At 46.9% G+C, this 25160-nt stretch overlaps 1 protein-coding gene across 4 annotated transcripts in view; it reads left to right on the top strand.

The window, feature by feature from the left end:
• Positions 1 to 25160, top strand: part of OPCML (opioid binding protein/cell adhesion molecule like) — a 702725-nt gene that overhangs the window by 392987 nt on the left and 284578 nt on the right. The window lies entirely within an intron of this gene.

Here is a 25160-nt window from a genome sequence, read left to right as displayed (position 1 = left end):
TCTTCACATACACCCTGGTGCTGCCCCGACGCAAATCCTCTCGCTCCAGTCCTGCGCCTGTCACGCTGCTCTGGCAGTGCACCTCAATCCTGCCCTGCCCTTGCAAAGTCCCCTGCTAGCGCAGTCCTTGCAGTGGCCCTTTTGCACTTAACAGGGTGCTTCCCAGCACACTGTTTCCATTCAGAAACCATTTCCCCTTCAGCTTCAGACTCAAGCATGCTGCTGCTGCTTCTTTCTGCAAACAGTGGGGCCGGGTCCTGCGAGGTGCTGAGCGCTCCCAACTCTCACCGACTTGAGTGACTTGGGTGTCCAGCACCTTCCTGCCGGGCCCCTGCGCCTCACAGAATTGGGCCCTGCCTGCAATATGGTGCAATATTGAATAGGAGGAGGAAACCAGCAAGCTGTGAGCAGGCATCGCGCTTACTGCCTCTCTGTTGAAGGGCTGACGGGACCCAGTTTGGTTCTGTAACATCGTTTGACACTTTATTGATTCCCTTTGTTTATTATTTAGTGGTAAATCACTTCAGACTGGAGCTTGTGTGTGTCTTTTCTGATCAGCTGGTTTGTTACAGTTAAGATGCCCTGTGGGGCCATCAGAATCCCAGCAGAGGCTGCTGGGGATGATTAAACAGCCCCTTTTAGCAGGGAGCACGTGGCAGGAGATGTGGGGAAATGGCAGCATTTCGAAAGTTGTGATGCCGAGGAGCCCTTTTCTGTTGTTTGAAACACACCTCAGGCATGCGGAGCAACACGCGAGCTGTGGGGAACATCAAGCAGTTTCACTTGAGGGGGTTAACGGTATTGAATATGGAACTTGAACATGGATCTGAACCGCCCGGGTTTTTGGAGAAGTTCTGATCTGGATGAGAGTTTCATGTGTTGCAGCCATCACTGGAAGGCATATGATCTAGATCAGAATGCGGGACTTAGATTTCCTTGATGTTTCGGAAAATTCAGTGCCGTCCTCTCAGCTCAGTCCTATCTCTAGTGCCTGCAAGAGACATTAGATCTGGTTTCAGTTCCCTTCGAGTTTGCACCCTTGTGATTTTCAGACGAAACCAAAATCTCAATCAAAACTTGCACGTACATTGAAAGTGCAGCAAACCTGTGGATTAACAATGGCTTAACCATCAATCGGGCCAGGGCTACTCGGAAGGTTTGCAAATGTTAGCAGGACTTTGAGGAACATGATCTGAATCTGAGATTCGGCCTGAAATTACACAATTTTTTTTCATGATTCTGGGTTTCATTGGACGTAACTGTCTTTTAAACCCACGGCAGCTGCTGTGCCTCAACTCACTGGCAGCCTTGGATTACTGCAGTAGGTATCAGTGTTAATGTAAAGACCTGGCAGCTCTGTTTAGTACATCTTCTTGGTGAGCGGATCAAGAGAGATCCTTGTAGAGGCACTGATGTCCAATGAGCACAGAACACAAGACTGGGAGTCAGGAGACCTAGCTTCTCTCCCCAGCTTTGCCACTGACTCCATGTGAAGGTGTGCAAGTCACTTCCGCGCTCTCTGCCTCAGTTTCCACATCTGTAAAAGGGCAAGAATGCTACATTTGCACAGTGCTTTGAGATCTTTGGCTGAAAAGAGATTCAGAAGCACATGCATCTGATTTGATGTTTCATTATTTTTAGACCTGTAGGGCAGGATTTTCAAAGGAGCCTGAAGGAATCCCACTGAAATGCAGTGAGGAGGTGAGTGCCGAACTCCTGCGGACTCATTTGAAACTCCCAGCCTTGAAGCCAGCATAGTGCTGCTGACTGACCTGGAGACTCGTCTCGTTAGTCACAGAATAGGTACAGCACAGGAAGCAGCAGTGTGAACCCCTCCCACAACGTGCCTGGCTTCTTCTGCAAGAGCAACTTTCAGAAGGACTGGGGAGAGTTCACTTCCCAGCATGGGCGGCGTGTGAACCATCGGCTGGGGGAGACAAAGCCACCAGCCCTGCCCCTTCCAACGGAGGCCCCACTCCTTCTGCGCCCACCACCAGAGGCCTCCCCCCCCGCCCCAGGCTAGTGCCTCCCAGCCCCGGAGCAACGCCAAACCCTCACGCCAGTTCTGGAGTGCTGGGAGGGCGGTTGGCATGGCCCCAGCCCTGGAGCGCCAGGAGAGCAGGTGGCATGGCCCGAGCTGGGGCCACCCCACAGGGAGACTGGAGCTGCGCCGAGTGGGAAGCAGGAGCGGGGACCTGGGGGCGGAGCATGGGTGGGGCCACGTCTGGCTGTTTGGGGAGGCACAGCCTCCCCCCGCCTATGATGCCGGCCGCCCATGCTTTCCAGTCCTTTCTTTGCCCTCTGCCATTTGTGCCTGTGGCCTTCTGATGCAGACACCTGGCCAGTAGGAATAGTCTGATTCCCACCAGAGTCATCTCACGCTGGCCCCAAAATAAACATTGACCACGATCTGCAAAGACGGGCACCTAAATCCATAGGTAAGCACCCCAATCAAAGAGGCATGATTTTTGTAAAGGTACCATGTCCCTCTTGGCTCCAGTTGACAACACCTCTGAATATCAGGCCATTTGTATGTGGGTAGCGACATACCGATTTTAGGTGCCCGGCTTTAGTTCCTCCTGTTTGCAAAATTTGCCCTGTGCTTATCAGATGGTGCTTTCAATGTTGGCCTAACTCCATTCTCATGTCATGGGGATTCATTGGGAGCTATGCCATTGACTTCAATGGGAGCACAGTTCGGGCCAGTTTTTAAAAGGTTTTTAGGCGCCTAACTCCCATTGAAATCAATGGGAGTTAGGCACCTAAATACCTTTAAAAATCTGGTCTTTAGTCCAGTGCTGTTTGCATCTGAACATCTCACCCACAACATTACGTTTAAGAGAAGACCAGTTTTACCAAAGGATTCAAAGGAAAGCTGCATGGTAGTTATTAAAGTTCCACATCTGTGTATATCTATTACATAGTTGTAAAGCTTTATATGTCTTAAATAATCCATTTTTATTTAATTAGCATACAGTACAATTGCTGCTTTCCTGAATCTATAATGATAAACCAAGTTGCAAGTTATTGGATGTTAATTACCAGCTGATGATTAGAAACAGCTATAGACATTTACCCGTCTCATCCTAGTTATAATACAGCGTGTCCATTATGCACTGCAGAGGCATTTACTGTGTTTTAATAATCAATGGGTGTTTAACATGCAATATTTGTCTAATTAACTCTAAATTAAAACCGCATTGACAACACTTCGGGGTAAGAGATCTGCATCAAGTATGACGGATTAGACACAGAAGGTCCGTTATTGTTCGCTGGAGACGTGCGTGTCATCTGCTGTGCCTGCCGTAGATGATGCTTGTCTCCCTTGTAGCATCAGCCTTGCCCATGGGGGGCGGACTGAATAATGTTCCTGGAAAGCGACGGGTTCTCTTTGTCCACAGAGCTCAAATATCATGGGCAGCTCCCCTCTGCTCCCCGTACATGCTTCCCCATGAGCGTCTACACTGAAGCCCTGCAGCATTCCACGTGTAGACAAGCCCTGTGAAACTTCTCTTCTAATCAAGGACTTGCTGGTCCTTCGAAAGCAGCAAGTCTGACAAGTCCGGTGCAGAAACCTTCCCCTCCCTCTTCCTCCTGGAGTAGGAATGACGCTGTCACACTAAGGGCAGGATTGCTGCTGTTCAGTGTGTGCTGTACCACGGCCAGCTTGGTGATAAGCAAGGATCCCCCAGTGTGTGGCCACAGCTGAGCTTTCAGGTGTGGCCACGGGGACAGCACTTGGCTGACATTCCCAGGGCAGTCTGATAGTGACAGTCGGCACAGGGCCTCGGGGCTCGTCTACACTTGAAATGCTACAGCGGTCCAGCTGTAGTACTTCAGTGTAGACACGACCTACGCTGATGGGAGGGGTTAATCCAGCAGCAAAGCGGTAGCTAGGGTTGATGGAAGAATTCGTCTGTCGACCTAGCACTGTCTACATAGGGCTTTGGTCGGCTTAACTGTGTCACTCAAGGGTGTCGATTTTTCTCACCCCTGAACAAGATAGCTGGGTCAATCTTATTTTCTAGTGTAGCCCAGCCCTGAGCTCCATTTGGAAGAGGGGAGTGTGATGGTTTGGATCCCCTTTTTGGGATACTACCTGATGTACTGGGGTTTCACTGAGCCTCTCCTGCTCAACCAGCCTGGGTACCCTCTTCCTGCTTTGCTGAATTAGGCTCTCCGGCCTCTTGCAACACACACACACAAGTAGGGCCACACCCCGCTGCAGACACAGACTGAAGTCAGCTCTGAGTGAGAGGACTTTCCCCAGCACTCATGTGCACACCCCTTTTGGGAGGTAAACCCAAAATAATACTATCTTGCACTGTATAGAAAAATCTGCACAGCGCAAGCTCATAAAAATTCACCCTCTTCCTCAATGTGAAGAGAGATCTGCATGACTTCTTGCCCCCCCTTCCCAGTTAGAAATTACATAAACTGGGTTTCATAATAAACAAAATATAAGTTTATTAACTACAAAAGGTGGATTTTAAGTGGTTAAAGAGATAGCAAACAGAACAAAGCAGATTACTAAGCAAATAAAATCAAACACGCAAACTAAGCTAGTTTCACTAAAAAAAATTGGTTACAAATAGTGATTTCTCACCCTAGATATTGTTGCAAGCAGCTTACAAAAAGTCTTGAAAGGCAGCTACACGGGTCTCCAGCTTGAGACCTCAGGTATTATTACTCACAAGCTAGACGCCCTTCCAGCTTGGGCTCAACTCTTCTCCCCCTGGTTCATTTCTTGCTTCCAGGTGTTTTTCAGTGTCTCTTTGGGTGGGAAGGCAGAGGAGAACTGTGATCGTGTCACTCCTCTGCCTTATATAGCTCTTGTGTATGGCAGGAACCCTTTGTCTCCCAGTGGAAGAAAACTGGCATTCCAAGGGGTGGGTCCAGTACCAGGTGACTCAGCCCCATGTCTATGCAGGGCTGTGGCAGCCATTACTCCTAGGCTGTCTAGAGCATCCACAGGAAGACTAGACTCTTTCACAGTCCATTGTCTCTGCTAATGGCCCATTAGCCCTGACTGGCTTTTCCATTGTTGTACCTGAAGGGCTGGTTGGGGGGGACACCCAAAGTAACACATTTGAGATACAGATAAATAGTAAATATTCCTGACTTCAGGTGCAAAAATGATACAGGCATACATATTGGAGAATCACATTCAGTAAATCATAACCTTTCCAACGATATCTTGGATGAGCCATCTTGCATGAAGTATATCTCAGTTGTGTCATATTCATATCATAAGCATATTTTCGTAAATAATATGGAGTGAAACATCACGGGGGGGGTCTGCACGTTTTTGCTGGCTGCAGCGAGATCCCCAGACCACTCAGCTAGCTCAGGCTGCCAGTGAAACCGCAGGATAGAGTCTTAGAAAATGTAGCCTTGCAAAACACCTAAAATGATGTGCGATTGAGAAGGAGGGTGGGGAGGGCCCAGAGACTTAGCAACAGAATTGAGCTGTCTTCCTGGAATCACAGGTTCACAAATCCCGCAAGGGATGACTCGGCCCTTTCTCTGTCCAAGGCACGTTGATTGTGGTACTTCAGTGTGTCTCGTCTTTCAGGTGAAACTATAACAGCCGTGGTTCTGTTGACTATGTCTGGACTCTAGAGAACCCCTTGATTTGTGTAAAGCCCAGGTTTACCCAGCAGTCATTGGTTAAAGCTTCCCTACTTGTGTGCTAGCTGCCACCCCAGAGGACCACCTGGACTGTCTCCAGGGCTAGATCCTCAGCTGGTATAGATCAAGGTAGGTCCATTGACATCAATGTAGCTATGCCGATCTACGTCCGCTGAGGGTTAGGCCAGTAGTTTGTGAGACAATACAGGATCCTTTCAGATGGAAGATGCCATCGGAATGTACACAGTTGGGTTGGCTCTCAGCTGCATAATCCCGCCGTTTACATAAAAAACCAAACCCGAGACACAAGTTCAGAAGCAGGAGGGTGCTGATGATGGAAGGAAGGATAATCCAAGGCCCTGACTGGACGGGGAGTGAGGAGAGCTAGGTTCAATTCCTGGTTTTGTCACCGACTCCCAACATGTCTCTGTTCCACATCTTTGAAATGGGGATTATAATCCTTCCTTCCTCCTGCATTCCTCTGTCTTGTCTGTTTATGATGCAAGCTCTTCAGGGCAGGGACTGGGACTTGCTGTGTGCTTTTACCGAGCCCAGTGCAAGGGGGCACTGATCTCAGCTGGGGCCTGTAGAGGCTACCATAATATAATAATTAGAAAGAAAAACGAGGAAGCATTTCTTGAAGAGCTGGGCTTTGAGGAGAAGAAAGGAGAAATAGCACCAGCTGAGGGGTATTTGCAGCCCATGTTCGGGCATCATGACATGGCTGCAGCAGTCAGATGGCTCCACCGGGCAGGTTGGGAGGTGAGAGCATGTTGGGGTGGTGGCATGTGGCAGAGAAACCCCCCTGGGCCCTACAGCTCCGGCAAGCTGGGGGGAAGCAGCCTCAGCTACAGTACGTCAGCCCAATGTGGACGTTGTTTTGCAAGAGCAGTGGGCTGGGTGGGGTGGCCTCTGGCTCTTCTGAGAATCAGCTTGTCCTTTACACTCAGCGTGCATGGAATTAACTGCACTGAGAGGATGGTATGCCACCAGCAAAGCAGAAAACGAGTCGGAAACCGTACGGGGTTGTTGGGAGAGGAGGCACAGAGGGGGAAGCAGCCCACTGCACCACGCAGCTGACCTCCCGCAGCAGGGACATATGCACTGACATCAGTTCAGCCCCTGCCCCCATCTAATGGGGGAAGGGTTGTGAAATGGCATTATCCCCTCCAGAGAGGAGGAATAAGATGAAGGGTGTGGCATGGGGGAGGGACAGAGCTCACTGTCTACTGCAGTAGGGACTGAGGAACATTGCTACACCCCCATGGTTAGATTTGATTTCAGTTTTTAGGTGGTGGGGGTGGGAGGATGGGGGTTCTGCCACCCCATGCCTTCTGTGGGATGGGATCCATCACTGGTTTGCTAATGCATCGATTTGGTTTTGTTGTGGCTCGTGTGACCTGATTTTCAGAGGTGCTGATGTGGCTGCTATGTATTTGCATTACAATAGCACCTAGGAACTCCAGACCAGGATCAGGGCCCCATTGTACTCGACTCTGCTCAGACAAGCAATAAAGAATCGTAGGATCATAAAAAAGCAGGGCTAGAACGGACTTCAAGAAGCCATGAAGTCCAGCCCACTGCACTGTGGCAGGACCAAGCATACCTAGATCATCTCTGACCTGCTCTTAAAAACCACAGAAGAGGACAGCCCCTGCTCTAGAGAGTCCCCAGTGAGGACAGCCCTTGAGCATGTGCCTACAGCCTATTGATACCAATAGGACTTAAGCACATGCCTAAAGTTAAATATATTCTTTAAGTGTTGGGTTTCAGAGTAACAGCCGTGTTAGTCTGTATTCGCAAAAAGAAAAGGAGTATTCGTGGCACCTTAGAGACTAACCAATTTATTTGAGCATAAGCTTTCGTGCATCGGATGAAGTGAGCTGTAGCTCATGAAAGCTTATGCTCAAATAAATTGGTTAGTCTCTAAGGTGCCACAAGTACTCCTTTTCTCTTTAAGTGTTGTCCTGAGCACAGATGGACTAAATCAAGTGCTTTCCTGAATCATAGCCTAAGTGATCTATTGCCATATATGTCGGGGAGAGCTGTGGATGCTCAGCTCCTTTTAAAATCATGCTCTGGATTTTCATCAGCCTCCTCGGGGTTATTGCATGTGAAATCCAGGGGGCAGGTTCTCATGATCCTTTGCATCCGTCAAAGAGCACAAGTTGTCTCGTTGACTTCAAGGCGCTACTGAGAATGACTAAAGGCATCCATACCCAAACAAATACACGGAAGTCACTCTGTGTGCACATTTGTCACAAGGCTTCATACTGCAAAATCCTGAGCCCCCTTATTTCTCAGAGACATCCACTGCAGCTCAGCACCCCACATGATCTGGAGCTAGAGAGTGGGGAAATTACTTTCAATTAGAAAGCGTTCTTGTTCTTAAAAGAATTTGCCTATTTTGCAAGGAATGTTTAGTAATTGATAGCAATTTCTCGTAATTAAATACAAATTAATTCATGTTACAGAGGAGCAGTTTATTTATGGCACCATATTTATGGGTGCTCTCGCCGCTTAGAAATATCGTTGCTGGTTTTGTTAAGTAATTAAAGTTTGCTAAATAATTTCGCAGCGTAGGTGTGAATTTTAAGTAATTCTTCGTACAGAACAAGCATCACATTGCACCAGAGAGTCGGGAACTATTGCTCTGTCGTAGCTCCTAGAGGAGCACTGTATAGACATACTGGGTGTCAAAGAGACTGTCCCTGGCCAAAAGTGCCCTTCCGTGGTAGTTATTATCGTCTATAGTCCCCACAGTGTGTTGCTATAAGTGCTTTACCCATGAATAAAGGCCCAGTTCTCCAGTGCCCTTTGTGCAGTCATTTGCCCCAGTGCAATGTGTGTGTGAAACGCTTCCCAATCAGAATCCACATTTCACACGCTCTTTGGGCTTGTGTAAACGACTGTAACACGTGTAGGGTAATGGTGACCTGCACTGCTAATGCCAGACCGTCAAAAATCACGTGTCAGGAATTGGCTTAAAAATCACCAGTGTTTTTTATTTTTATTTTTGAGATTCAGTTTATTTGCTTTCTAGTTTCTGAGCCTGTCGGGTGAACTTGGCTTTAGCTTGAAGATTCTAGGTTCATTGGCAGCAAGTACTTTCTTCTTATATTGGTCACAGGTCCAAGTATAGTATCTGTGGGCTTAAAAGAACACTGTCAGGTAGTTTAGGCCCAGTTTTTAGGTTTTGCTTTTTTATTTATATAAAAAACCCAACCTCGGCATTCCTACAGATGTTTTCAGGAGCTTGTTGTTTGCATGCATGCATTCCCTACAGCACATGCAAACTGAGTAGTGTGGCATTGTGCTAGTAGATCCAGAAATTATTGGATGAAATTCTTTGGTCTGAGTTGTGCAGGAGGTCAGACTAGATGATCATAATGTTCCCTTTGGGACTTAAACTCTATGCATCCAGAAATGGCTAGCATAGCTCCACTGTCTGTGCTGAATGAAATGCAGAAAGTAAACAGCATGAGTGGTCCGACGTAAATTAGAGTTTTGAAATCCTTTAATTGTTGATAAAGTACTAGTGCCCCTGCTGGATAAAATGTAAATTGCTCACCAGTGTGTCATAAATCCTGTACTGGTAACAGCCAGTGGTGATTCTCCTTTACTGAAAGTGGTAGCGGCCTGTGCTTTTGAAGCAGGCGGACCTGTGTTCCATCGTTGCTGTCGCTGAAAAGCTGTGAGTGTCCACACAATGTGCAGCATTGTGACCTTTGTAAAGGCCTATGTGGCTACAAAATATAGTTACATTGTGTTAGAAAGTCTTCCCCAGACAATGCATTGTCTAAGGAAGAGCTTCATGTATCAACCCTCTATGTGTATGTGTCACCACTGCCCTCTAGCGAATGCAATCAGAACGGCTGCACTGTGTGTCATAGGCCACGTAGTGCTAATGAAACTCCCCCTTTGCTCAAGTGGCACAGACCTCTGCTTTTGGAGCCATGGGGTCTCAGTTCTAGTCCTGTCACAGTCACGTTTTTAGTGCCTGTGATGCAGAGCAGAATGGCAACTGTAAAGTTGGATGTGCCTGCAGATTTGCTACAATGTGATATTTAAACTGGCCGCAGCATTTTAAAGCAAATGGGTTGCACTTTTTTTGCTTGTATCAGCTCTAATGGCTGTAAAATAGGGCTCACATAAAAGCAGCCCCTGAATGAGATGAGGAGGAGGAAGATCCCACAACCATGCTGCCTAGGTCAAAACCTCTCTCCCTTTATTGCCGTCTCCCGGACGGAAACCCATTCCTCTGCTGAATGCAGCTTCCACGCACAGAGCCCGTTAAAAACAACAATTAGCTCTAAAACAATTATTATTTTTTTGAAATGCCATTTTATAAATGCAATAACCCAACACAATAATTCAGGGTTATTTAAAAGAGCATTTAGCATGAAAACAGTCATTACACTTTAAACGCTGCTGACTATACAAGCCTCTTAACGTTAAATGGCAAGTGAGGCAGAAGCGATGCAGTCAGAAATGCCACATCCCTTGAATATACTATGAGAGGCAATGTGGCTGGGAAGTGCCTTGCCCTGCTGAATGCCATTTCTTTGGCATTTCCTGCGCTCAGGAAGCTCTCACGTTGAGGAGCAGCTGTCACCATTGACAGTGACACCAGGACCACTGGCAAAGCTCTGGACTCTGCTCAGATATCAGCTGGGAGCTGCAGCGCATGAAGAGAGGCAGCAAATTAGGAGAAGCCTACAGTCCTACCCCGTTTTTTGCCACCATCCTGTCGCAGCTCACAAGCTGAGCCGAGATGCCAGGGCAGCACCAGGATGGCAGGCTTCAATGGAGCAGCGGTGTGCAAGCCCATCGGAAAGTGGGTGCTAGTGATTCAGTAGGGGGCACACTTTTCTCTTTGTTAGTGTTGAACAAAAGCATCCTGTCACAGGACCGAATCATAGAATCATAGAAGATTAGGGTTGGAAGAGACCTCAGGAGCTCATCTAGTCCAACCCCCTGCTCAAAGTAGGACCAACCCCAACTCAATCATCCCAGCCAGGGCTTTGTCAAGCCGGGCCTTAAAAGTCTCCAAGGGTGGAGATTCCACCACCTCTCTAGGTAACCCATTCCAGTGCTTCACCACCCTGCTAGTGAAATAGTGTTTCCTAATATCCAACCTAGACCTCCCCCACTGCAACTTGAGACCATTGCTCCTTGTTCTGTCATCTGCCACCACTGAGAACAGCTTAGCTCTATCCTCTTTGGAACCCCCCTTCAGGTAGTTGAAGGCTGCTATCAAACCCCCCTCACTCTTCTCTTCTGCAGACTAAATAATCCCAGTTCCCTCAGCCTCTCCTCGTAAGTCATGTGCCCCAACCCCCTAATCATTTTCGATGCTCTCCGCTGGACTCTCTCTAATTTGTCCACATCCCTTCTGTAGTGTGGGGCCCAAAACTGGACACAATACTCCAGATGTGGCCTTACCAGTGCCGCATAGAGGTTGTGGCCATTTTGGGGAGTTGGGCTCCGTCCCACTTGTACCTTGTTATCCAGCCCCACTTGGTTGATTTGGGCTTGGATTGTCAGTTGGATTAGAGGACCAGGATAGGAGTTGAGAGGTGGGATTTCCTATAAGCATAAGCCTTTTGCAATAAAGAAGAGAAGGAGAGAGAGTTTCAGGGAGACTCCTACAGGGGACCCAGGACCAGAGAGGAGTTGGGAAAGCACTTGCTGTACTAGCCAGATGTAAAGGCCTGGCTGGAGCCACCTGGCATGAGGGGCAGGAGCAGAAGCCTTAAGAGGCAGAGGCTTGAGGAAATGCTAGGTAGCGGCAAGACCTAGCGGGGTGGGAAAGAACTGTAGAGCCCAACAAGGGACTGAAGAAAGTATGGAGATGGAGAAAGACGTGTTTTGATTTAAGAAACCAGATCTCAAGAATGTCTGTAATTTCTGTCACAGGAGATTTCTGGGTGCAGCTCTTGGAAAGCCCAAGAAAGGGAAACGGAGCCAGCGGGCAGTGTCCTGATGTGCTGCTAGGGGTCAGCATGCTGTTGTGGGTGCAGACTTTTGAATGACACACAAATCTCAGCCCTGCGTCATTTGTGGTCACAGAAGAGCCCATAGCACACTGTGCTAAAACGTAGGGCTCAGCACATTGGCCACATCCCAATGGAGGTAATTTTGTCATTCCTCTCTCAGTCCCTGCTGCAGTTGCAGGTGAGTAGTTTCCTTCTACACTTAGGATGAACCTCTCAAGTACGTGCTGTGTCCATGTCCTGGCAAAGGAGCCTTGAGCCAGCCTCCTGTGGCATTAGAATTCCCAGGCATCTGTGTCGCTGTCTATCCTGCAGGATGTCGTCATCATCAGCGGGCAGTGTCCCCTGTATGGCTCCCACGGAAGTGAGAAGTGAGATGAGGCTGTAGTCTGGGGATGACAACTGGGCTGAGCAGAACTTTGCTCCTGTGTAAGGCTGGAAGTTTGCAACAACAATTGGTTTTGGCCTGATCACCTAGTGTTGTGCCCGAGGCCTGGTCTACACTCAAAAGTTAGGCTGACGTAGCTGTGGTGCTCAGGGGTGTGAAAAATCCACCCTGGACATAGTTAAGCTGACCTGACACCAGGTGTAGGAGACACTAGGTTGATGGGAGAGTTATTCTGTCCACCCAATTACGACTGCTGGGGGAGGTGGATTACCTACATCGGTGGGGAAAAAAACCCTTCTGTCACTGCAGGAAGCGTCTGCGTTACCGCAGCATAGGAGCAGCACGTTAGGTGTGCGATTGTAGCATCAGTAGACACAGCCTGAACCTCAGCAAATTGTAAGCTGTATTCGCGAGACTGCTAAATCCAGGGGCTCACTGGTTCATCACCCAGAATAATCCGCACACATCTGTAATTAAACTAAGGGCTGGGGGAAAGCCGACAGGTGTGCAGGAGCGTGCGGTTCAGACAGATGCATTGCTTAGGGCCGGATTTGTTAAAGGGGATACTCTATATCCTAATAAAGAGGAGATGATAGCAGCTGGTAAAGTACAGGTGGGAACTGAAGAGAACCAGTCAAATGAAGGAGAGTGCGATTCAGTTACATCACGTGAAGGCAGACAACCAAATATTTAACACATTTTGTAAGTGCTTGTTTACAAATGCAAGAAGTCTAAATACTAAGATGGGTGAACTTGAGTGCCTGGTATTAAATGAGGATATTTATATAATAGGCGTCACAGAAACTTGGTGGAATGAGGATAATCAACATGACACAGGAATACCAGGGTACAAAATACATAGGAATGACAGAGGAGGTTGTACTGGTGGGGGAGTGGCACTGTATGTGAAAGGAAGCATAGAGTCAAATATAGTAAAAATCTTAAATGAATCAAACTGTACCATAGAATCTCTATGGATAGACATTCCATGCTTGGATAATAAGAGTATAGCAGTAAGAATAGGCTGCCAACCACCTGACCTCGATGGTGACAGTGATTGTGAAATTCTCATGGAGATTAGAGAGGCTACAAAAACAGAAAATCCAATAGTAATGGGTTAACTGGGTACATGTCACCTCAGGTCAGGATGCAGAGATAAAATGTCAAGACACCATTATTGACTGCTTCTTGGAGCAGCTAGTCCTGGTGCCTGAAAGGGGAGAGGCAATTTTTGATTTAGTCCTAAGTGGTGCATGGGATCTGGTCCAAGAGGTGAATATATCTGAACTTCTCAGTCCCAGATTTAGGAGTCAGTAGAGGAGGTTTTGAAACAGATTGATAAATTAAACAGTAATAACTCACCAAGACTGGATGGTATTCCCCGAAGAGTATGAAATAGTAAATTGAAGAATTACTAACTTTGGTGTGTAACCTATCATTTAAACCCACCTCTGTACCAGATGACTGGAGGGTAGTTAATGTAATGCCCGCTTTTAGAAAAAGGCTCCACGGGTGATCATGGCTATTATAGGCCAATAAGCCTATCTTCAGGGCCAGGAAAATTGGCTGAAACTATAGTAAAGAACAGAATTATCAGACACATAGATTAATACAGGTTTCAGAGTAGCAGCCATGTTAGTCTGTATCCGTAAAAAGAAAAGGAGTACTTATTTGTTACTCTCTAAGGTGCCACAAGTACTCCTTTTCTTTTTATAGATTAATACAATATGTTAGGGAAGAGTCAACACATCTTTTGTAAAAGAAAATCATGCTTCACCAATCTATTAGAATTCTTTGAGGGGGCCATCAATCATGTGGATGGGGTGATCCAATAGATATATTGTATTTGGACTTTCAGAAAGCCTTTGACAAGGTCCCTCACCAAAGGCTCTTAAGCAAAGTAGGCAGTCATGAGATAAGAGGGAACGTCCCCTCGTGGATCAGTAACTGGCTAAAAGATAGAAAACAAAGGGTAGGAATAGATTGTCAGTTTTCACACTGGAGAGAGATAAATAGTTGGGTCCCTCAAGGATCTGCACTGGGACTAGTGTTGTGGAACGTATGGAAAAATGATCTGGAAAAAGAGGTAAACAGTGAGGTTGCAAAGTCTGCAAACAATACAAAATTACTCAAGATCGTTAAGCTCAAAGCTAACTGTGAAGAGTTACAAAGGGTCTCTCAAAACTGGGTGACTGGGCAACAAAATGGCAGATAAAATTCAATGTTGATAAATGCAGAGAAATGCACACTGGAAAACATAATTCCGACTGTCCATACAAAATGATGGGGTATAATTAGCTGTTACCACTCAAGGAAGAGATCTTGGAGTCATCATGGAGAGTTCTCTGAAAACATCTGCTCAGTGTGCAGCAGCAGTCAAAAAAGCGAACAGCATATTAGCAATCATTAGGAAAGGGATAGATAAGATAGAAAATATCATAATGTCGCTATATAAATCCAGGGTACCCCTACACCTGGAATACTGTGAACAGTGCTGGTCACCTTATCTCAAATATATGTCAGAATGGGAAAAAGTACAGAGAAGGGCAACAAGAAGGATGAGGGGAATGGAACAGCTGCCATCTGAGGAGAGATTGAAAAGACCAGGCCTGTTCATCTTAGAAAAGTGATGGCTAATGCGGGGGAGGACAGAGGTCTGTAAAATCATAAGGGTGTGGAGCAAGTGAATGAGGAAGTGTTGTTTGCCCTGCTCTGCTAGTGTACCCTACAGACATCTCAGCTACTCCAGTTCTAGTCCCACAAACACAGCTCAGCCTTGACCTGCAGCACTACCCGCTCCTAAATCTCACACGATTTAGTTAATCTCCTTCAGGACCTTGACAGTTCCTGCCAGTCCAGTCCTGGGTTTGCTGCAGCTCTGTGAGTAGGCTTCAGTACCTTCTGTTAAATCCCCGCCACTCTGCACCTTTCTGGTCTGGTACTGTGGGGTTTGCCTTTGGAACCATGTTTTCTACCCAATCTAGCCTAATATTAGCTATTTTAATATTTTCTATAGTGCCCATCGCACTGCACCGGCAAATTAGATTGCCCAGGTAAATCAAGAGTGGATTTTTTATAGGATTCCACTTGACACCCCTTCTAGGGTCTGGGGAATTCTGCTTGGTGTATAGTGGTTACTTAAACTCCTTCCACTTAACTGATCTGAGCTTGGGGGCATTTGGGGGTGGCCGGGAGAGAAGGAGACACCCTTGTCAGGCTACCCAAAAGCCTTTGGCTTAAGCAAAATAGTTGTATTTAAAGATTAATTTAAGACGCTTTAAAAATTGAGCAGGCTCCATACATTTTTAATACCGATTGATATTATTATGAAAGATTCAGCGGCAGCTCTTCTCCTCGGCACCCCTCCCGGCGCGCGGATGGCGTGTCGTCTGCCAGGGACATGGCTTTGTTGTCTTTCATCCTTGAAGCTGGCTCTTGTTAAATTTATGGAAAGTGCTGCGTCTCCCCTGGAGTGTCGAATCACCACCAGAGCGTGGGGGACAAGCGACCTGGAAGGAAGCAATGGTGAAAGAGCTGAGATGTTGGGGAAAGGATTCAGAGCTCTCTGCTGGTATCTGAAGAGCACAGAGAAGGGGATGGAGGGGTGAGGAAGATGGGATGAGGAGTCTGGGGTTGAAATAAGGCATGGGGAAATGCAAGCTGAATATCAAACAGAGCTAGCACATGTCTGTCTCCATGGGCTGGGAGGCACTCTCCCAGATGCAGTAATCAGCTGACACAGCTGGCTTTGGCCTCTTGCAAACTGCTCATATTCCATCTTCTTCATTTAATTCTGTTTAACTTTGAAATCGATAGGGAGAGAAATATTAGGGACCCAGGACCAGATGCCTGATTCTGACAGGCTTGGTAGATGGGTGTTTCATTTACAATTTAAAAAGGGCAGAGTTGCTGTCCGTCCCCAGAGGAGCTGCAGTTTGCTACTGAGGAGGAGTTCTCCAAATTGCGTTTATTCTGTGGGCGTCTAAGATATTGTGAATTGAAGGGAAACGAGAACTGTAGTCAATTAGACAATTCGATCAAAATAGATCTGTCAAGGATTCCTGCTGAGGAATCAATTGACTTGGAAAATGTATGTCGCTTTTATGTATATCTTGGTATTACTATTTTAAATCAGATCTCGTGTCTGAGCTGCATGTGCGAGCAAGAGCACCTGGGCTGTTCGCGCTGTCCATCACGCCTATTAGATATTAATACATCCTCCTCCGCTTTGCATTGAGTGCTTTGTTAATAGTCAAGTGGGCCCAGAGCATTACCTGCATGGAAGATGCAAGTGGCTAGTGCTGAGAAGGGCTGGGGAAGCTATTTATAGGCTGAAGGTAAAAGACAAGCAAATGCGTTTGGGCAGGAAGATATCATAGGCTGAACTGAGAGGCAGAGCTAAATCAATGTAACTAATGTCTACTTTTGGTCCCCTTCTGTGGGCCTGTTACACCAAGCAAGATGTTTGAGTCCTCTATGGCTCGATTCAGCAACACATTTTAACACATGCTTGATGTCCATTAGCATCAATGAGATTTAAGTATGTGCATAAAGTTAAGTACATGCTTAAATTCATTGCTGAATCAGGGTTGCAGTGATGAACATGGTATAAATACATACACACAGAGAGAGATTATGCAGGAATTAGGTGGATACATCCACTCACTAATGTGTGATTAGTACCTGCTTACACATCACCTTGGCTTCTTGAGACTGAGAGAGTCTAAGAATCTGTCTACACTGCAACCAGTGGTGTGACTGCAGCATGCATAGAAAAACTTGAGCTAGCTTTGATCAATAGCAGAGAAGCTGTGACAGCACGGGCTAGCCACTTGATTACATACCTAGGGGTCCCTGGTGGGCTCATGCAGCCATGCGGCCATGGCTTCACTGGGATTGCTACTGGACCTTGCTAGATCCAAGCTAGCTCAGGAACCGTCTCCGACTGCAGTGTAGATACTCCCTAAATTGCTGCAGCTCACATGTTCAAGGACCCAAAGAGAGTCGATAGCAGGAGCAACTTGACCGAAGGCAGTAAGAGATTAAAAGAACCCATTATGTATAAACAAGCAGGGTGTCCTTGTCACAAGGCGCTGAACTGGGACTTGGAAGATATAGTTTCAGATCCCAACTCTACCGCAGATTCCCCAGGTAACCTTGCACAAGTCACTTAATCTCTCTGGGAGTCAGCTCCCCATCGGTCAAATGGGGATGATGAGAGGCTGCCTTCCTCCCACTCTTTGTCTTTTTAGGTTGGAAGTTTTGTGTAGATGCAGTGCCCTGCACTATGGTGCCCTGATCTTAATTAGAAAAGGAGTACTTGTGGCACCTTAGAGACTAACAAATTTATTTGAGCATACGCTTTTGTGAGCTACAGCTCACTTCATCGGATGAAGTGAGCTGTAGCTCACGAAAGCTTATGCTCAAATAAATTTGTTAGTCTCTAAGGTGCCACAAGTCCTCCTTTTCTTTTTGCGAATACAGACTAACACGGCTGCTACTCTGAAACCTGATCTTACTTGCGGCTTCTAGGTGCTACTGTAATACAAATAACAATTAAGGTTGCACGTAACCGGGTGTACGGGGGAATCTACAAACCAGGAAAGGGGAGGAGCTGTTTAGAGGGACCCAAGATGAGATGAAATTGAGCATTGGAAAGTTTATAATGAATACCCAGGGCATTAAAGAATTCCTGCCAGTGAGGCCTTATATGGTGGTATCATCTCCCCAGAGGACACAGTGTAAGCTCCGTCATTTCAGCCATTGAAAGTTTTCACGATAAAGCACTAAGAAACATAGTGAAGAAACAGCCCTGCTGTTAGCCTGGATAACCTAAGAGATCCTTCCCAGATTTGGAGCGTCTCTCTCTTCCTCTGCCATCAAACCTTCTCTGTTGAACAAGCAGTGTCCCCCCTGCTCCCCCACGGTTGCCATCTCTTTGAAAATATAGCTCAGGAAAATCAAACAGAAAAGTTTTCCCAGGACTGGGGGACTAGAAGTTGCTGCAAACATCAGGTATGGCTGTGCCTTGAGAGGCCATATGAGAAGTTTCATTGATCTTTCCCTACCAGCTGGGGTGTATTCTTTTTATTGGGCAGCCTATTCTACCAACCCCTTTAAAAGGACTTATCACAGCAACGTTCTGACTCAACTGTCTCCTGCTTGGTACACTTCACTGATTTACTCCCTGATACAACTGGAGCAGATTCATTTGTTACCACAGTTCTCTCGCTCTGTTTCTTTTTCCTGCCCGCAGCTGTGTCACTTTATCATGTGAGCCTTTCATATCTCACAAGCTGAGCAGCATAGGACTAGACAGTACTTGGAAGGAGAGAGTAAGGGTGTGGCTACACTACAGTAAAGGACCCAGACCTGGTCTGGGGCAGCTGACTCAGGCTGCAGGACTATAAAGTTGCAATGTAGATATTTGGGCTCAGGCTGGAACCTGGGGTCTGAGACCCTGTGAGGGGAGAAGGGTCTCAGAGCCTGGGCCCGCCCAAGCTGGAACATCTACAACACTGCAATTTGATAGCCCCACAGCCAGAGCCCTGCAAGCCCAAGTCAGCTGACCCAGGCCCTGAGACTCTGTGCTATGGGTTTTTAATCAATGTGTAGGTGTACCCTTAGGTGCTCTTGGCAGCACCTATGGGTACTGGGATTTGGTAGATGGCACGCTTGCTTCTGATACACCACTTAACCCATTTGCCCACTTGGACAAGAGGAGGGGAGAGGGATAGCTCAGTGGTTTGAGCATTGGCCTGCTAAACCCAGGGTTGTGAGTTCAATCCTTGAGGGGGCCATTTAGGGATCTGGGGCAAAAATTGGGGATTGGTCCTGCTTTGAGCAGGGGGTTGGACTGGGTGACCTCCTGAGGTCCCTTCCAACCCTGATATTCTATGTTTCTATGATAAGGCGCTGTGCTGCTGAAGGTTCTGTCTTTAAATCCATTGTAGAGGTAGGCAAATGTTTCAACGAATACTTTTGTGTGTGTGTGTGTGAAAAATCCAGAGATGGTGACAATGAACTTTTTTGCAAATTCATCTAACTTTCCACAAATTATTTTAGCCAACCCCTCCCCCACCAAAAATCAGAAAAAAACAAAACATTTTGTCCTTATATTTTCAAAACTAAATTTTTTGTTTGTTTTTCATTCAAAGCAACTTTTCCTTTTGAAATTTCCTCTATTTTTCTTTTAATTAAAAACTTTAAAAATGCTCAAAACCGAAGGGAAACATCTTGTGTCACGTCAAACGCAATATTGCATCTGACCCCAAGCACTCATTTTTCTTTTGAAGTCACCGACAATTTTAAACAATCATTTTCAGGTCAGCCCAAAACGATTTTTTCCTGACTTTTGGGGATTTTCAATTAATCAAAAAATGTTATTTGCATAGCTGTAGTCTTGAGCAGTTGGTATGAAAGATTCCACGACATTTACCACGGTTACCCCATTGTCCTAGCTAAATTCCAGCATGGACATCCTGCCTCCCTAATTCCCCCTCTAATTTCAGTTGGATATTGCATTCTTCTTTAACCTGTTATGTAGGTGGCAGTTAACCAGTTGCCCCAGAGGTGGCTGCATTGCAGTGCTGGGTGAATTGATTCCTTTCCATCTGTTAACCTAACTCAGTGGGACGTAGTGAGGTTTAATAGTTAATCAATGTCTGTACAGTGCTCTGAGGTTCTCAGATGAAAAGGACAAGGGATTCTTACCTCCTTGTGTATGTGCAGCATGAGACATTCAAACACAATGGGCAGATATTTACTAATTCTCCTTTCCCAATCCAAAAGCATGTTCTAGATGATTGTCTGTCATTATTGTCTATGAATCTTAACCCTGCTTGGGGAGCACTGAGATTCAGTGAATGGGGGGAAAAGATATAGAGATGGGTGGAAGAACAGGGTAGAGTGAGAGAGGCGAGGAAGAGAGAGTGGTGGGAAAGAGACGGAAACGGCAGGAAAGCGGGAATGTGAAAGAGGCATAAGAACATAAGAGCGGCCCTAATGGGTCAGAACAAAGGTCCATCTAGCCCAGTAGCCTGTCTTCCCCCAGTGGCTAATGCCAGGTGCCCCAGAGGGAATGAACAGAACAGGTAATCACCAAGTGATCCATCACCTGTCGCCCATTCCCAGCATCTGGCAAACAGAGGCTAGGGACACCATCCCTGCCCATCCTGGCTAATAGCCATTGATGGACCTAGTCTCCATGAACTTATCTAGTTCTTTTTTGAACCCTGTTATAGTCTTGACCTTCACAACATCCTCTGGCAAAGAGTTCCACAGGTTGACTGTGCACTGTGTGAAGAAATACTTCCTTGTGTTTGTTTTAAACCTGCTGCCTATTGATTTCATTTGGTGACCCCTAGTTCTTGTGTTATGAGAAAGTGTAAACACTTCCCTTTTTACTTTCTCCATACCCGTCACGATTTTATAGACCTCAATCATATCTACCCTTAGTTATCTGTTTTCCAAGCTGAAGTGTCTCAGTCTTATTAATCTCTCCTCAAACGGAAGCTGTTTCATACCCCTAATCATTTTTGTTGCCCTTTTCTGAAGCTTTTCCAATTCCAATATATCTTTTTTGAGATGGGGCAACCACATCTGCCCTCAGTATTCGAGGTGTGGGCGTACCATGGATTTATAGAGAGGCCATATTATATTTTCCGTCTTATTATCTATCCCTTTCTTAATGATTCCCAACATTCTGTTAGGCAGAGAGGAAGAGAGAGAGACATCACAGCTGTAAAAAGCACAGAACAAAAAATCCCGAGCCCCTCCATTTCTTCTTTCCTTCTCTAGCACAGTCAGTCACACGGAAAAAAGCCCACGCACTTGGCCTTTCTCTTCCACTCGTTAACTCCTGTGACGTCCCAGTGCTGGGGAGAGCAGAGCGTTTATTCCAACAGAAGGATTATAAAAATAAATAACCAGAGTTTTCAGAAAGGTCACGTCCCTCACATGCCCGGGCAGCAGCAAAACCTCTCTGCTCGGCGGAATTTGAACTGGCTTTGTTTCCCGAGGTCAGAGGCCACCAGCTGTCACTTTGTAGGCAGGCTTCATCTCATGTCTTGCTGTTGCTGAGCAGCGCACATGGATTGCCCTGCGCATGACCGAGGGAAGAGGAGAGGACTGGTCCCTGGAGTATAGCGAAACGCCCCCTCATGGAATCACAGTGTTGACTTAACATTGCCCCTAAAAACCGCCTCCTAGAACTAGACCTGCTCACTGGAGGCTTCCGTACAAAGATGGTAAGTGCCTTAGAAATACATTTGATAGATCCAAGTGCAGCTAGATGAGGTTAGATAAAGTACCTGGCAAATGGATATTACAGCCACTTTGGTGAGGGGGCTGTCCTGTGTTTAGTGGCAACAAACTAGGGAAAAAATCCCGAATTTGTACGGGTTTTTTGTTAGATTTTTTTTAAATAGTTTTTTGAATACCCATTTGAGTTGGGCATTGAGCTCTTCTGAGATCCTGGACAGAAGGGTCACAGTGGGAGCTGCTGGGTTCTGAGCTCTTTAGAAATTCTAGTCCCAGATCGTGCTGAGAACTCGAAAATCTGGGCCGGTGGGCAATATAAAAATGCACACAGTCCAAACTGATCCTCTCAAAATATATGTGCCAGCAGGTAGCTGCATGCACAAAACAAGTAAGTCCTATTGAAATGAACGGCCCATATTCTGTGCTGTTGTCAATTCAGAGTAATGCCTTAACCTCAATGGGTATTGCTCGTATCCTGTAGTAGGAGAGTTTGGTCCCTGAACTCAAAATAATACCACAATAGAATAGCCATGTTTCACCTGGTTTTACATCCATCATGTGCTACACTGGAGATTTTTCTTTGTCTGAGAGTTAGCAGCGGTCAGAGACAGACCTGAAGCAGAGCCAAACACCTGCAACATTTAGAAAAGTTTGGTGATGGATCCAAACTTTGTAGTTCGTACTAGACCAAACCAAATCCATCACAATCCCTTTGATTTTCAAGGGATCTCAGGGTGGACTCCTTTCTACTGGACCGATCAGGTTTTGGTCAGACTTAGGTAAAGGGATCAAATTGGGGATCCAGGTGTTTGTTCAGACAGCATCCTTCCATAATGGAGTGCTTCCTTTCTCCATATTACAAGTACCAGCCAACTTGTCTCTTGGCCACGCTGGACATCTCTTACTTACGTAGCATGAACCCCCTGAGAACAAGGTTTCACAACACTCGGGGCCTCGCTGGGAACTTCTCTGGAGTCTATGTGGTGTAACTAAAATATACACGGACCAGATCTTCAGCTGGTGCGAATCAGTGTCACTCTGTTGACTTCAGCTTAGACTGTTGACACCGATTTACACAAATTGAGGATCTGATTCTGACTAGTTGAAAACCAACCGGTAAATCACAAGACATGCCTGGTCTTCCAGCTGCCTTGACAGAATAACAAAGAATGCTCATTGCTGGAGTTCACCAGCATTTGATCTTCACCATGTCGTATGGACAAAGTGACTGAAGGCAGTGCAACAGGAGACCACTCGCTCTTTGAGACCTCCCCTTCCACTCCAGTTCAGAAGAGCCCTGTGCTCCTGAGGAAGCCCTGCCTCTGATGTCTCCGTCCAAGTTAAGCCTTAGCAGTTTTTATCCTCTCCCTCTGACTCCCTCTTTCACGCTTGGGTGCAGCACAGAGCTGTCTCCTATCGTCACACGTCCCAGGAAGTTCTTGTGGAACATTCATCCAGAGCAATAAAGTAGGCAGCGATTTGTAAAGAATTTAAGGGCTGACTTCCCCCCTCTCCCCCCGCTTTCATCTGCTTGTCGTCTCCAACATGATTTAATGCCCCAGAAATTGTAAAGGGCGGCTCTTTTCCTGTGTGTGAGCGCCCGCGTGCGTGTTGTTGTAGAATTTGTAAATAATTCATCAAGCAGCTGAAAGGCGCGTGCAGCTTTAAATTATTAAAATACATTTTGATCCTGAAAGGAGACATTTGAGATGTTTGCACTGGCTCCTTCGGCTGCTTTGCTATGGGGTGGGGGCAGGAGCAGAGGGCAACGAGTGGCTCTGAATGCACTCTGAATGCTCTTCAAAGACTGCCCATGATTTATGGGCTGGTGGGGATGGAGTCAAATAAATAAATAAATCCCGATCGGCAGAGGAACAACACAGACAGCTTTCATTATTTAAACCGGAGATGCCTTTCCCCAGGAAAAAAAAATGACCTTTGGTTGCATCTCCAGAGAAATGACATTTTCTCTCTCTCTTTTTTTTAAAAAAACTCAACCTCTTATTCACTTGGGGGAAAATGAGTAGCCACATGTTTCTTTTTCCTTGTAACTTCCTTTCCCCAAGACGGCAGGGACACTGTACCCCCACCATCCCTGCACGCACGCGCTCCCACTCGGGGATACGGAGGTGCCCACATACATGCCTGATATGCACCCGCACACTCGTCAGCCAGAGGTTTGGGCCTGCACACCTGCCCACTACATAGGGGGGCATGCCCACATATCTGTACACACTCACACAGCGTGGGTCATGCCCACCCGTTTGCTCACACATGCAAGGGTGCATGCATGCCCATATACCTGCCCATCCACGTACACAAACACACTTGCACACAAATACATGCTGTGTTTTCCTCTCCTCTCCACCAGCTGCCTCCCATACCATGCTTGTGCCCTCCCACATACACAGGTCCATGCCTGTGCCCATACACCCCTGTATGCCTGTGTCCACCAGGGCTGGCCTGATCAGGGGCAAGGGGCACTGCCCAGGGTGCTGTGCTCGGGCAGTGCAATCTCCCACCTGACATGTTGAGAGCCAGCTGGGCTAACAGAAGCAGCCAGGCAAGCGAGCAGCAGTGTCGGGAGAGGGCGGACAGATCCAAGTTGCAGGCGGGCAGCTGAAGCAGCCAGGTAACTTCTCCAGAGCAGGGGTGTCCCTCCTCTCCCTGCTGCCCTGTCCCACTGCTGTCTGCAGCCGCAATGCTCCCTCCTGCCATGGAGTCCCCCCTGGTGCCCACATACATTTAGGTAGCAGTCATAGGCTTTGCACACACATGCCAACACACACACAACCCCATGCATGCACTTGTGATGTTTTGGGGGTTCGGCCAGGCCAGTAAGGGGTTTGGTCACTGTCTGCCTTGTAACCCAGGGTGTCTTGTGGCCATGCATTCAGCTTTGGTTCAGAACTCTGTCCCCAGCAGGCTGCCAGTGACAGCAGCATACAAGCCTCACCCTACCTTTGCCCACCCTGTTTAATCCTTTCAGGCTGACCTGGGACTCTCTCCAGCCTTGAATTTGCCCCCAGATCATCCTGCTGGAAGGACCTCCCAGAGAATGTGTTAGATTCACAAGACTGGGAGTGGATGGGTCATTACACAAAGTAAAACTATTTCCCCATGTTTATCTGCCCCCACCCCCCCGCACTGTTCCTCAGACGTTCTTGTCAACTGCTGGAAATGGCCCACCTTGATTAACACTACAACCCCCCCCCCCCCCCCCCCCCCCCCCCCCGGTCTCCTGCTGGTAATAGCTCACCTGAAGTGATCACTCTGGTTACAGTGTGTATGGTAACACCCATTGTTTCATGTTTTCTGTGTATATAAATCTCCCCACTGTATTTTCCACTGAATGCATCCGATGAAGTGAGCTGTAGCTCATGAAAGCTTATGCTCAAATAAATTTGTTAGTCTCTAAGGTGCCACAAGTACTCCTTTTCTTTTTACCTTCACAGAGACAGTCAAACACTCCAGTCTGTCAGCTTTCTAAAAGCCCACACTCTACTGAACTGACACAGCACTGATGATTTATAATGAAAGCAAAACAAGTTTATTAACAAAAGAGCAAGGATTAAGTGATACCAAGTAAGAGATAAAGGTAGAGACAGTTACAAGCCAATAGAAGTGAAAATACATCTGGAACTTAAATCTAGCAAGATAAGGTCTTTGTTCAAGCTGGTTTTTCTCACACTCCCGGTCTCCTTTCCAGCTTTTACTGGCCGGTGTGGCCAGGACCCATCCCCAAGATCAGATCGTTTGTCTTTTAAGGTGAAGGATAAGGATGGAGTCTGAGGATTCAGTCTCCTGTCTAACTGGGGTGCAGGAGCCATATTAATTCCCTGTCTCTGGAGTTCAGAAGCAGGATAACTCCTGCTGGTTTAGCT

This window comes from Chelonia mydas, chromosome 22 (assembly GCF_015237465.2).
Source record: "Chelonia mydas isolate rCheMyd1 chromosome 22, rCheMyd1.pri.v2, whole genome shotgun sequence".
Classification (NCBI taxonomy): Eukaryota; Metazoa; Chordata; order Testudines; family Cheloniidae; genus Chelonia; species Chelonia mydas.
Note: the sequence above shows the minus strand (reverse complement) of the source record. Positions and strands in the feature narration are given on the sequence as shown.